This window comes from Oncorhynchus nerka, linkage group LG9a (genome assembly GCF_034236695.1).
Source record: "Oncorhynchus nerka isolate Pitt River linkage group LG9a, Oner_Uvic_2.0, whole genome shotgun sequence".
In the NCBI taxonomy this organism is placed as follows: domain Eukaryota; kingdom Metazoa; phylum Chordata; class Actinopteri; order Salmoniformes; family Salmonidae; genus Oncorhynchus; species Oncorhynchus nerka.
Window position 1 is genome coordinate 21,835,939 of NC_088404.1, and position 14,813 is coordinate 21,850,751.

Sequence of the window (14,813 nt, forward strand, 5' to 3'; positions counted from 1 at the left end):
GGCAAGGCCGACAGCAGCAACCCCATCACAGGTGCCTCTCTTCCCCCAGTGAAGGGCATAACAGCACCAGCTCCCCAGCCCACCCCAACCCTGCTCTGGCGAGCTCCTCTCTCACGATGAAATATGCCAATTTATGTACAACATACAGTGGGGCAAAAAAGTATTTAATCAGCCACCAATTGTGCAAGGTCCTGGAGTGGCCTAGTCATTCTCCAGATCTCAACCCCATAGAAAATCTTTGGAGGGAGTTGAAAGTCTGTGTTGCCCAGCAACAGCCCCAAAACATCACTGCTCTAGAGGAGATCTGCATGGAGGAATGGGCCAAAATACCAGCAACAGTGTGTGAAAACCTTGTGAAGACTTACAGAAAACATTTGACCTCTGTCATTGCCAACAAAGGGTATATAACAAAGAATTGAGATAAACTTTTGTTATTGACCAAATACTTATTTTCCACCATAATTTGCAAATAAATTCATAAAAAATCCTACAAGTTGCTTTTCTGGATTTTTTTTCTCATTTTGTCTGTCATAGTTGAAGTGTACCTATGATGAAAATTACAGGTGAGTGGGAGAACTTGCACAATTGGTGGCTGACTAAATACTTTTTGCCCCACTGTAAATGTACAAACTGATCTTCACAATACTGTACTGTGTGTAAATTATGCTTTATTCTTACTTAGTATTTAGAGGTTTCTGTCCTTCTCACATAACACAAAGACCGATAGAAATGTAACTGGTGCATTTTAGGGTGCTTTAAGACTTTGTTGCAGTCACACCTTATTTTCTGAGATTTCTTAATTTTCTCATGTGTTTGCTTTTCTCTCATGTGGCATGAGACAAACGGTACGCCTTGAAAAGCACCTATCGGCTTTGACTTAGGATATAAACACAAAATGTGTATACATCTATGATGGTTTGCTTTTGTTCTTATTTTGGGCTGTGGCCTTACAATAATTTCTTAGAATTTCACTTGACTTTCCGTAAGCATCATCCTCTGTATGAAAGTTATATCAGTGGCTTTGACTTAACTCTTGGTTTGACTTACCCTTGTCTCAGCTTATGTGATAATGCTCTTGCTTTATCCTGTCATAAATGTCTTTTAGACATTCAATAACCTCACATGTATTGTAGGATAAGAGCTCAGCCATGTTAATTGTTTCAAAAGCACTTTCGAGTTTGAACACTTACAGCAAATTACAGAAGAACAAGAAGTCCAGACTAACCTGTACTCCCTCCCAGAGGTCTGCCTATACAGTGTAAGCATTGGGTTATGGGGTGAGGAAAGGGCCCTGTTACAAGCTGCAGCCCGGCCTGTGTACACTCCTGCTCTGGCATGCAACAAAGTATGTGCCAGTTCCTATGACTCGCTCACTATGCCATGCCACTTTTAGTTATCCCCCCCCAACAAATGTCACTCACATTGAAAAGCTGCATTCATACAGGAATTCATGTAAAGTGTATTTGATGTGTCCATGTGACGTTAATGTCATAAAGCAGTAACATAGACTTACTAATAGAATATTTCATATTCATGTAATTTTTTTCCCCATTTACCTTTTTAATGATTTGATGGTCTAGCAACATGGCATGCTCTTATTGTAAGGTTGACCTGTTATTTACAGTACAAGTGTAACGATCTGAGTGTAGTGGGTGAGGAGTCAAGCGCAGGAAGCAGAGAGTTCAGGTGAGTGCCATTTTAATGCACCGACAAAACGGCGAACATAAGCCAACCCACACGAACACACACGGCGTAATGAACAAACAGGAGGACTAAACGGTTCTGGGAAAACCCACAAAATGGGAAACACAAAACCCATAGACGTGCACACAAGTACACTAAAACAGATGGTCACAATAATTAATCCCGCACAAGGAACTCTGCGGGCCAGCTGACTAATAAAGCCTACTACCTAATTCACAACAGGTGCACTCAATCAACACATAAGGAGGGGGAGGAAATAATCAGTAGTAGCTAGTAGGCTGGCGACGACGACCGCCGAGCGCCACCCGAACGGGAAGGGGAGTGTCCTTCGGTCGGAGTCGTGACAGTACCCCCCCCTTGACGCGTGGCTCCCGCAGCGCGCCGACACCGGCCTCGAGGTCGACCCGGAGGACGAGGCGCAGGGCGATCCGGATGGAGGCGATGGAAATCCCTCAACATTGACGGATCCAAAATGTCCCTGGTGGGTACCCAGCACCTCTCCTCCGGACCGTACCCTCCCAGTCCACGAGGTACTGCAGGCCCCTCACCCGGCGTCTCGAATCCAGAATGGCCCGTATCGTATACGCCGGGGACCCCTCGATGTCCAGAGGGGAGGAGGGACCTCCAGTACCTCACCGTCCTGTAGGGGACCAGCTACCACCGGCCTGAGGAGAGACACATGAAACGAGGGGTTAATACGATAATAGGAAGGGAGTTGTAATCGATAACACACCTCGTTTATTCTCCTCAGGACTTTGAACGGCCCTACACACTGCGGCCCAAGCTTCCGGCAGGGCACGCGGAGGGGTAGGTTTCGAGGCGAGAGCCAGACCCTGTCCCCTGGTACAAACACGGGGGCCTCACTGCGGTGGCGGTCAGCACTCCTTTTCTGCCGTCCACTAGCCTGTTGAAGGGATTCCTGGACGGCCCTCCAGGTCTCTTTGGAGCGCTGCACCCATTCCTCCACCGCAGGAGCCTCGGTCTGGCTCGGATGCCACGGTGCCAGGACCGGCTGGTACCCTAACACACACTGAAAGGGGGACACATTAGTAGAGGAGTGGCGTAGTGAGTTCTGGGCCATTTCAGCCCAGGGGATGTATCTCGCCCACTCCCCTGGCCGGTCCTGGCAGTACGACCGCAGAAACCTACCCACCTCCTGGTTTACTCTCTCCACCTGCCCATTACTTTCGGGGTGATAACCGGAGGTCAGGCTGACCGAGACCCCCAGACGCTCCATGAACGCCCTCCATACTCGGGACGTGAACTGGGGGCCCCGATCAGAAACTATGTCCTCCGGCACCCCGTAGTGCCGGAAGACGTGGGTGAATAATGCCTCCGCAGTCTGTACGGCTGTTGGGATACCGGGCAACGGGAGGAGACGGCAGGACTTAGAGAACCGATCCACAATCACCAGAACCGTGGTGTTGCCCTGAGACGGGGGAAGGTCGGTCAGGAAATCTACGGATAGATGTGACCATGGCCGTTGTGGAACGGGGAGGGGTTGTAACTTCCCTCTAGGAAGGTGCCTAGGAGCCTTACTCTGGGCGCATACCGAACAGGAGGAGACATAAACCTTAACGTCCCTAGCCAAGGTAGGCCACCAATACCTCCCCCGAAGGCTCCCCACTGTCCTCCTCACCCCAGGGTGACCCGAGGAGGGTAGGACGTGAGCCCACCAAATCAGTTGGTCCCGAACACCAAGCGGCACGTACCTCCGCCCCGCCGGACACTGAGGAGGCGCGGGTTCAGCCCGTAACGCCCGCTCGATGTCCGAGTCCACCTCCCATACCACCGGTGCCATCAGCTTTGAGGCCGGAAGGATGGGAGTAGGTTCGGTGGACCTATCCTCCGTGTCGTAAAGGCGGGACAGTGCGTCCGCCTTCACGTTCTGGGAGCCCGGTCTATAAGATAAAGTGAACCGGAATCGAGTGAAAAACATGGCCCACCTTGCCTGCCGCGGATTCAGTCTCCTAGCTGCCCGAATATACTCCAGATTTTGGTGGTCGGTCCAGATGAGAAAGGGGTGCTTAGCCCCCTCAAGCCAGTGTCTCCACACCTTCAGAGCCCTGACCACCGCTAACAACTCCCGGTCCCCCACATCATAGTTACGCTCCGCTGGGCTGAGCTTACTCGAGAAGAAAGCGCAGGGGCGGAGTTTTGGTGACGTACCCGAGCGCTGTGATAGCACGGCACCCACCCCAGCCTCGGACGCGTCCACCTCCACTATGAATGCTAGAGAGGGGTCCGGATGCGCCAACACGGGTGCATCCGTGAACAGCGCCCTCAACCTGTTGAAAGCTCTGTCCGCCTCTGCTGACCATCGCAACCGCACCGGGCTCCCCTTTAGCAGTGAGGTAATTGGAGCCGCTACCTGGCCAAAACCCCGGATAAACCTCCGGTAGTAGTTGGCAAAACCCAAAAACCGCTGCACCTCTTTTACCGTGGTGGGAGTCGGCCAATTACGCACGGCCTTACTGCGGTCACCCTCCATCTCCACCCCCGAGGTGGAAATGCGATAACCCAGAAAGGAGACGGCTCGTTTGGAGAACACACACTTCTCAGCCTTGACGTATAGGTCATGCTCCAGCAGTCTACCAAGCACCTTGCGTACCAGAGACACATGCGCGGCGTTAGTGGCTGAGTAGATCAGAATGTCATCGATATAAACAACCACTCCCTGCCCGTGCAGGTCCCTGAGAATATCGTCTACAAAGGATTGAAAAATGTCTGGAGCATTTTTTAACCCATACGGCATGACGCAGTACTCATAGTGGCCCGATGTGGTACTAAATGCGGTTTTCCACTCGTCTCCCTTCCGAATACGCACCAGGCTATACGCGCTCCTGAGATCCAATTTTGTGAAGAACTGCGCTCCCTGAAAGGATTCCACTGCCGTAGCAATGAGAGGTAGTGGGTAGCTGAACCCCACTGTGATGGCATTTAGACCTCTATAATCAATACACGGACGCAATCCTCCCTCCTTCTTCTTCACAAAAAAGAAACTCGAGGAGACGGGTGAAATGGAGGACCGAATGTACCCCTGTCCTAGAGACTCCGTGATATATGTCTCCATAGCCAACGTCTCCTCTTGGGACAGTGGGTACACGTGACTCTTGGGAAGCGCAGCGTTACCCTGGAGATCTATCGCACAATCCCTTCCCGGTCGATGTGGTGGTAATTTAGTCGCCTTCTTTTTACTAAAAGCGATTGCCAAATCGGCATACTCGGGGGGAATGCACACTGTGGGACCCTGGTCTGGACTTTCCACCGAGGTGGCACCGACGGAAACTCCCAGACACCTTCCAGAACACTCCTCTGACCACCCCTCGAGAACCCCCTGTTTCCACAAAATTTTAGGATTGTGCCGGGCCAGCCAGGGAATCCCTAACACCACTGGAAACGCAGGCGAACCAATAATATAGAGACTGATACGCTCCCTATGATTCCCCTGCGTTACCATGTCCAGTGGGATCGTGGTCTCCCTGACCACCCCTGACCCTAATGGCCGGCTATCTAGGGAGTGCACGGGAAAGGGAGAATCTATCGGCACAAGCGGAACACCTAATTTAATAGCAAGTCCGCGATCCATAAAGTTCCCAGCTGCGCCTGAATCGACTAGCGCCCTATGCTGGGAAAAGGGAAAAAATTTAAGGAAAAAAATCAAGACAAACATGTGACCAACAGGGGGTTCTGGGTGAGTCTGGTGCTGACTCACCTGGGGTGATCGAGAAATGTTCCGCCTGCCATCTCGACTCCCAGACGGACCCCCCCAGCACCGATCGGCCGTGTGTCCTCTCCGACCACAGTTGGTGCAGAGGGAGCCTCCTCCTCCGGTACCCCTCGGCAAAGCCCCTCCCAACTCCATCATAACAGGAGTGGAGGTGCTGGGTGGTGGAACACACAGGACCCTCTCCGAACGCCCGCGGGCAGCCAGCAGATTGTCCAGTCGGATGGACATGTCAATCAGCTCATCTAATGAAAGAGCGGTGTCCCGACACGCTAGCTCCCTGCGGACGTCCTCCCGGAGACTACACCTGTAGTTGTTGATAAGGGCCCTGTCGTTCCACCCGGATCCTGCTGCCAAGGTACGGAACTCCAACGCGTAATCCTGGGCGCTCTTTTTCTCCTGCCGAAGATGGAATAGTCGTTCTCCCGCCGCTCGGCCATCTGGAGGATGGTCAAACACGGCGCGGAAGCGGCGAGAAAACTCGGGGTAGTGCTCCTTAGCTGAGTCTGGGCCATTCCAAACTGCATTTGCCCACTCCAGAGCACGACCCGTGAGGCAGGAGATGAGGACATTCACCCTCTCCGCTCCCGAGGGAGTAGGTCTGACGGTGGCCAGGTATAGTTCTAGCTGGAGTAAGAACCCCTGGCACCCTGCTGCCGTTCCATCATAGACCCTCGGGAGCGTAAGACGGAGGGGGCTGGAGTCGGGAGATGGGGAGTCCTGAGGAGGGGGGGCCGAAGGTGGAGAGAGACCGCTTCTCTCCCATCGGTCCATTCCCTTCATCACCAGATCCATCGCCGTTCCGATCCGATGGAGAACGGTGGTGTGATGTAGTACCCTCTCTTCCATCGATGGGAGGGGAGTGGCTGTTGCTCCTGCTGACTCCATTCCTCAGAGGTGCGGGATTCTGTAACGATCTGAGTGTAGTGGGTGAGGAGTCAAGCGCAGGAAGCAGAGAGTTCAGGTGAGTGCCATTTTAATGCACCGACAAAACGGCGAACATAAGCCAACCCACACGAACACACACGGCGTAATGAACAAACAGGAGGACTAAACGGTCCTGGGAAAACCCACAAAATGGGAAACACAAAACCCATAGACGTGCACACAAGTACACTAAAACAGATGGTCACAATAATTAATCCCGCACAAGGAACTCTGCGGGCCGGCTGACTAATAAAGCCTACTACCTAATTCACAACAGGTGCACTCAATCAACACATAAGGAGGGGGAGGAAATAATCAGTAGTAGCTAGTAGGCCGGCGACGACGACCGCCGAGCGCCACCCGAACGGGAAGGGGAGTGTCCTTCGGTCGGAGTCGTGACAACAAGTAAAAAGTGTGGACACTTACTCATTCAAGCGTTTTGCTTTATTTGTACTATTTTCTACATTTTAGAATAATAGGGAATACATCAAAACTATGAAAAAACACATGGAATCATGTAGTAACCACAAAAGTGTTAACAAATCAAAATATATTTTAGATTCTTCAAAGTAGCCGGCCTTTGCCTTAATGACAGCTTTGCACAGTCTTGGCATTCTCTCAACCAGCTTCATAAGGTAGTCACTTGGAATGCTTTTCAAACAGCCTTGAAGGGGTTCCCACATATGCTGAGCACTTGTTGGCTGCTTTTCCTTCACTCTGCGGTCCAACTGCCACACCCCTAGTGGACATCCGGTGTCTCCTTGACCTGCAGCCATTCCCCCTCCCTCTCCCTCTGTGTGTGATTGTGTGATTGGAGACAGGTGTGCTGGAGTCAGAGAAGTTCCCCACCAGCTGCAATCCGTTCCATAATCAAGACCTCTACAAGTGCAGTTAATTGCCATTTCTGAGGCAAGTAACTCTAATGAACTTATCCTCTGCAGCAGAGATAACTCTGGTTCTTCCTTTCTTGTGGCGGTCCAGTTTCATCATAGCAAATTATGGTTTTTGCGACTGCACATGAGGAAACTTTCAAAGTTCTTGACATTTTCTGTAGTGACTGACCTTCACCTTCACGTCTTAAAGTAATCATGGACTATATTTATCATGGACTATACCAAATCTTCTGTATAGCAACCCTACCTTGTCACAACACAACTCATTGGTTCAAATGCATAAAGAAGGAAAGAAATTCCACAAATTGACTTTTAACAAGGCACACCTGTTAATTGAAATGCATTCCAGGTGACTACAGTACCTCATGAAGTTGGTTGAGAGAATGCCAAGAGTGTGCATCAAGGCAAAGGGTGGCTACTTTGAAGAATCTCAAATATAAAATATATTTGGATTGGTTTTACACTTTTTTGGTTACTACGTGATTCCATATGTGTTATTTCATAGTTTGATGTCTTCACTATTAATCTACAATGTAGAAAATAGTAAAAATAAAGAAAAACCTTGTAATGAGTAGGTGTTTTCAATCTTTTCACTGGTACTGTATGTATGGACTGTGTGACAGCCTGCACTGGGGAATGGCAGTCCCCTTGATCACAGTCTCATGACTTATTGAACGAATGCTATTTCCAAATTATAGCCTGAAGGATAAACGGAGGCGTGAGACACGTAAGAATAGTGTGTACTCGATTAATAGTTATTCACTGGAACTGTATTTGTTTCCTCCAAAGGTCAGGGCCCATTGCCAAAACGTTGCTGTGTTAAGACAAGAGCCAGCTTTTACAATGGAATTTGCCACTACATTATTTGCCAAGGGTTGTTTGTGTTGACAAGTGACAAATTGCATTGATACTTTGATTAATCTTATCAAACTGCCGGCAGTTAAGCACGAGAAGCTGGAGCATCCCCTTGTCTGACTTGGTCAGAAGTTCGGCCATTCCACATTCCTGACTAAGGGATAAAGCTGCTCTAATCCCTTTTACCAGGTAGCCAGAGTTGGCAGCCGAGCCTGGAATTCCAGTGGCATTCCGATTTGGGGAAGTTGCTAGGGTCTGGATGGACAATTCACACAACAAAGGAAGACTCTCATTCAAAGAAAATAGGGTTTAAGTTCTGTGAGAAAGTCAGCCGAAAGTCATGTGGATAGTGGCATATTTAGAGAGCTTTTCATTCGGCGGCTGCTCTAAAAAGGGCTGAGGCAATTGGACGTCCACAAGCCGGGAGGCTGACGCAAAGTGGAAGGTGGGAGGCCGGTCTTGATCTCATGACAAGTCTGGCTGAAGGGTGACAGTCCAGAGCAGATTGCAGCAGGCTTACCTGTCAAAGGCAAGCCAATGAGCTGCAGTCCTGCAGTACAGCCCCAACAGTACTGACTTCAGAGTCACAGAGGGCACAGTCTGGCATTTCATCTGTCTGGAGAATGCTGTATGGTGCTGCTAAAGACCACAGGCTCCATAGAAGTACAGGGGCATTACTGACCTGTCTCACAGAGTCCTCATAGCCCAGTGGAGTCGGTGTGAAAAACATGGAGATATACACTGAGTGTACAAAACATTAGAAACATGTGGAACACCTTTGACAGCTTGTAGACCATGCCCCAACAAATTGAGTCTGTTCTGAGGGCAAAAGGGGGTGCTACTCAATATTAGGAAGGTGCACCTAATGTTTTGTACATTGGCCGCTCTTTGTCCTGTCTGAGTAGCATTGAGACTGAACAAGACTCCATGCAACCTGAACAAAAGCCATTAATCTGGAGTACTGTACACGCAAACATGAATTCTTTCAGTTCAATAAAACTCTGTTAAGGAAGAATGGGTCTATTTCAATGGGTTCCCAATCCCTAAGTTTATCGGGGAGATCTAATTAGCATAATGTCTGCTTACTGCTGGCCAGACGTTACTTTTTCAGTGATATACAAATAACGTTTGTGTTATAGCCTATAAGTATGTCACCACCTGAGTATTTTGTTGTCAGAATGGTCCCTATCTCTCTCTGCTTGAATGATTGAAAAAGTTGATATGGTCTGTATGTATGGCCTAGTCAGTATGACGGAGGGTGTTCACACGGTAATGTATATCATGTTTTCCATATCAAATGGGTGGTCGTCATACACTCCCAAATCTACATATCAAACCAAGATTTTAAGACCCATTAGTTTATGATTTATCACTCTCTGTCTATGCAAACACAGTATATTCTAACTCCCACCTATATTAAAGAATGTGAAGAATTTGTCACATTATAGTATAATTGTAACGTGTGCGCTGGGAGTCGGGAAGCAAATTCAGGGAGTGAATACATAATGAATGAACAAAACATAACACAAAACAAGAAACACGAACAACGCACAGACATGAAACTGAAACAAACAACGCCTGGGGAAGGAACCAAAGGCAGTTACATATATAGGGAAGGTAATCAGGGAAGTGATGGAGTCCAGGTGAGTCTGATGACGCGCAGGTGAGCGTAATGATAACAATAATTCATCTAGAGTATTTTTTTGTATTTTATCTATTTTTTTCTCCCAATTTCAATTATGATCTTGTCTCATCGCTGCAACTCCTCAACGAGCTAGGGAGAACCGCGTTCCTTAATAAACAACCGCCCGCTTAAACCGGAAGCCAGCTGGACCAATGTGTTGGAGGAAACACCGCTATTCACCTCCTGTGTGTGTGTGTGTGTGTGTGTGTGTGTGTGTGTGTGTGTGTGTGTGTGTGTGTGTGTGTATGTATGCGTGCATGTGTGTGTGTGTAGTTAAACGTTCAGTCAAGTTAGAAGACAAGGGCTCTGGGCCTGGGGGGGGGGTCTGGTTTTTGAGATGGTGAGAAGGACATGTCAGCCTCTATTGGCTCCCTGCTGTTAGTGTTGTACTTGAATCAGTCCCAGAGTCCCACAGTGTTCATGAACAGCCATACAGACAGACTGCAGATTCACCAGGCAGAGCAGGACCCTCTCTGTCATTCTCCCTGAACTCCAGACACTACAAGGCGTCCCTGTTTCTTTGTGTGGCGTCTGTGAAGAGGCGTGTTTATAGACACAGAACATAAATCAGCCATGTGTTAAGGCCAGTGTTGAAAAGTTACACATATGTGAAAGATGCTCTGTGTTGTAATGGCAGTACTTTCAAAACACACACAAGCATGCACGCACACACACACACACACACACACACAAGCATGCACGCACGCACACACACATACATTCATAGAGACACATTGACAAACAGACACACGTGAATAGTAACTACCACATTCTCCCACTGTAAGATAGATTTTCCACACCACAGATGGTGCTTGCTGCTTTAACTAGATTCATTCTCAGTTGATTCTGAATGTGACGGTGGGTTTTCTATATGTAAGTTACTCTTTGACAAGAAGCTCTTCTTATGTAATGCTTTCGAGTGCCTGCCCTTGTCTTTTAGCTGTACCCATAATTAGCACACAATAGGCCTATATCTCACATACCTGTTCGGCCCGTCACCCCCAAAAGGGAGACAGTGTCCCCTGACTGATGGCTAGAAGTGGGACAAGAAAACAGGAGCCACCTTTCCCTGATGTCACTGAGGAAGAATCTATCTTCCCCTTCACATAATCAACCAGCTGTGTCCGACTCGTCCAGCATGTCACCTATTTTACAATCCATCCCACACTGGGTCTACTCTCCCCTGGTTCCCACAGAGCCACGGTAACACTGCCCAGAGGAAAGGTGCCCATTCCCAGCGTTCCCAACCAGCTCACTGTTTCACCGCCTGGAAATCCCCCTCCGCACAAAGAGACACAAATATAATACTGCACCACTGCAGGCGGGGGAGGTATTCAGGGGGTATTCACAGGACAATATTGATACGGGAGGCACTTTTGTCTGTGAATCCTTCTGGGAATGCACTCAGTTGTTGTGGCTATATGGACCCGCATTCTATCCAAGTGCAACAGGTAGCTTGGTGTTAGCTAGGTGTTACTTGTTATTGATTCAAGATAAGCGTAACACTTACGTAACACTTTCTTTCTTTTCCTTTTTCGTAGTTTTTTCTGGGAACCTCACATGTGAGAAGCTGATCTGTCAGCTGATCTGTCAGCTGATGTTAGCTGATCATGTGTTTTCAGCCTGCATATTCAAATCCTACCGATTTGGACATTGTCTGCAGGAAGTGTTGTACAGTATAGGCCAGTAGTCTGTGTTACCTGACTGTTTCTGTATTCAACAATGCTACAGGGCAATTTCATGATAACAGAATTAGGCTGATACTCAGATTTTTCACTTTAACAAACCATAAAACTCTACGCACAAGGACTAATTTTAACAATATAGACAGAACATTTTACAAAAACACATTTACTTGAAGAACAGTGCAGATGCAAAGTTTGGTAACAGAATGACGGTTTGTGCTGTTGGTGCCGTAAATGTGTTTTTGTACAATTTTCTGTGTAAATTGTTAAACGTAGTCCTTGTGCATAGAGTTGTATGGTTTGTTAAACTTTGAAATCAATTAATTTTGTGTGACATACATTTTAAAGTGAAAAATCTGAGTGCAGAAAAATAAGGCTCTCTGCAAGACGTTGTTTGAATGCACTTCAGATACCGGGAACAGGGCTATACGTACAACTCCATATGTACTGGCTCACCTCTCCTTACCACGTCATATTTCCAGCCCCATGAATGAGGCCCTCAAGCAGGAACTGACAGTAACACAGAGCTAGACAACTCTAACATAGTCTATACCAGGAATATGCAACTCTGATGGGGGTGTGGGCCACAAAATAATCAGAACTCCTCATGGGATGCTGCAGTGGCTCACCGGTCTGCATCCATACCCACACATGTAGTCAGGCCCTAGCCTTTTGATGGCCCTAAGCAAAATGTTGATTCCCCCACCTTGCGACCAAAATGTTTTAGTGGCCCCCGCCTTGACAGAGGAGAAAACAGATGTATGTTATAAGAGTTAATTTCCTGCAATTCTATACATTTTCCCATGGGGCATAGAGAACATTTTGCAGTTTTAAAGCAAGTTTGCTGCAAATCTACACATTTTGCCATGGGGCGGAGATAATATTTTGCAATATTATGAATCATTTCATGCAATTCTATTCATTTTGCCATGGGGCGGAGAAAAATGTTTACAGTTTTTAATATGATATCTGAGAGTAACTAACAATTCAATGGGGCTCCCCTCGGTTGGTCATTCGACAATGATGACTACAAGTTTAGATAGCTAGCCGCTAGACTTATCCAATGTAACAAGAGAAAATCTGCTGATGCACATCCAAATGTGGAAATTGCACCTTGTGTATTGTACTATTCTAACGCTCAACAGTAAGTTGATACCCCAACTGAGCTCCCCCCCCGTTTCTTTTGGTATTTCTACAGAAATATGTTGTAGAGGACAGGGCCTGTTGTTCTAAGAATCCTTCAGAGTGATGCCATACTGTTGCCTTTATAGGTTTTTATATATTGTTTGCATAATTTTTGCAACAGAAATGACTGCCTTTTATATGCCACTGTTTTATCATATGTTTTGAATGTGAATCAGGAAGCAATTGTGAAGGTTTGAAACAAATTATATCTTGTGTTCAAACCTTAGACACTCATTCAGGATATGCTTTGTTAGGACCATAACTGCATGATGGAAGTGGATGAGAATGATGTTGACCAATGAAAAGCTCCAATTAGTTACTACTAAATAGGGTTGAAAAGGTCAATTGTCCACTCAGAACAGTTCAAATGACTGGCGCTGGGGCGGCGATCATACAGAGCCATGTCAGATAAGAACTAATACAATGGAGTGCTTATAACAATTGCTCCATACAGAACAGTAATGGGGGGAAATTTGGACTGTTCTATGTCTGCAATTAAACCTTTAGCTGCGAGCCAAATTACGCAAATATGACTATTGAGTAAAAACAAATCACTGTTTTTTTAAACGATAACATATCCAGACATTGCAATTACACTGATATAGACCAACTCAATGTTTCAATTATTAGAAGTAAATAAATAAATAAGTCTGATTTGTGAACTAGATAAGTTGTTTTAAGTGTTTTATTTTCCCAAGTCAACATGGAGGTCATTATTTGATATTGAATTCATGAGCACATCATTTGTTTTTCTTAGGACATTTTCCTGAAGTGAACAGCTCTCATACCTCAATTGTTATTAAATTGAAAAAAGAGCAATGAGGGACATGTACACATTATCATGTTAATAATTCATAGATAGCAATGGTCTTCCAGCTAATAATAATGTAGCAATATCAATAGAAATATTATTATCTAAATGTCAAAGCAATAATGAGAATTTCTTTGCAAGGTAATGGTCCTTACCATTTGTTGTAGTCATGTAGCATTTCTTAAAGTGGAAGCAATAGTTATTGTCCATATTCTAAGCTAAGTTTTCTAGTGTTTTATGATGATTTGAATAAATTCAGTTAATGTCTGTTTAAGTGAGCTTTCACGGTCTGCTCAACGGACTTGTAGAGCACATATGCAAATGTTATTTTTTCTGTCCTTTTGAATATAGGTTGTACTTCCTTTTCACTTCAAGCAAAAGTTTTAGGGGAATTCTGAATCACCAAGCCTATTTAAAGATGTTTGTGTTTGTATGGTTGTTGGGGTGTTTGTCGATTGTTGTTTTGTCGATTGATTGCTATCTTGCCACATAGATGCCTGCCCATGTAGTCTTCTTCTGTTCAACTCGACTAATATTTTATTGTCTGTTGGCCAGCTGTGTGAATTGACAGAGCAAGACAAAGTCAGTTTGTCCCTCAGATTTCAGCTTTCACGTGCACCCGGACACACAGACTGGGCTGGTGAACAGAGACCTGGTGTGCCGACTCTGTTACTCTCAGCCCCCCCCCCTCACTTTTTCTCACCCTCTCACTCACTCTCTCTCTCTTTCTCTCTCTCACTGTCTCTTTCTCTCACTCTCTCTCTCACTCACACACTCTCTCTTTCTTATTCTCTTGTGTTTTCTCTCTCTCATTCTCTCACTCTCTTGTTCTTCCTTTCTCTCTCTCTCTGCTCTGAGGTCTGCAGGGTGATGCAGATACTGCTCTGGTGGCTGTGATCCGATAGTCACTGATAGTTGTCTCTGTCACGATTAGGCCCAGATCTCAACAGCTCCACAGCCCCTCTGAGCAGTGCCTGCAGGTGCCTGAGAAAGAACCTCAACTGAGCATGCCTTGTCAACTTGGTCAAAGGCAGAAGCAGAGGTTTTCCATATGGAGATATAAATCCACTGGAATCCCCTTTTGATACCAGGCAATAAATATAGCAAACCCAGGATACAGGCAGGAAGCCTCAGTGAAGGAAGGTACTATTTTGGGTGAACAGTCCCATTGTCTATGATGTAGCGACGGGAGGCTGGGGGTGGGAGAGAGTGATGTTCTGGTGAGGCAGCATGGCTCCTCTCCCCTACCACTCCCTCCAGTGTTCGACATTCAGAGGGTCCCTCTGTCCCCTCTTCTGTGACTACATCATGGCAGTCACACTCTGAGACATGTGCAGAGGAG

The 14,813-nt window shown here is 46.9% G+C and overlaps 1 protein-coding gene and 1 long non-coding RNA gene across 2 annotated transcripts in view; one reads left to right on the forward strand and one right to left on the reverse strand.

Annotated features, from left to right (window-relative positions):
* Nucleotides 1-14,813, forward strand: part of LOC115134045 (G1/S-specific cyclin-D2-like) — a 275,810-nt gene that overhangs the window by 71,969 nt on the left and 189,028 nt on the right. The gene's annotated exons all lie outside the window — the stretch shown is intronic.
* LOC135573354 (uncharacterized) lies at nt 1,682-13,827 on the reverse strand. Its single transcript, XR_010464687.1, has 2 exons — nt 13,627-13,827; nt 1,682-2,369 (listed from the first exon to the last, which is right to left on the reverse strand). It is a non-coding gene; the product is annotated as an uncharacterized LOC135573354 (long non-coding RNA).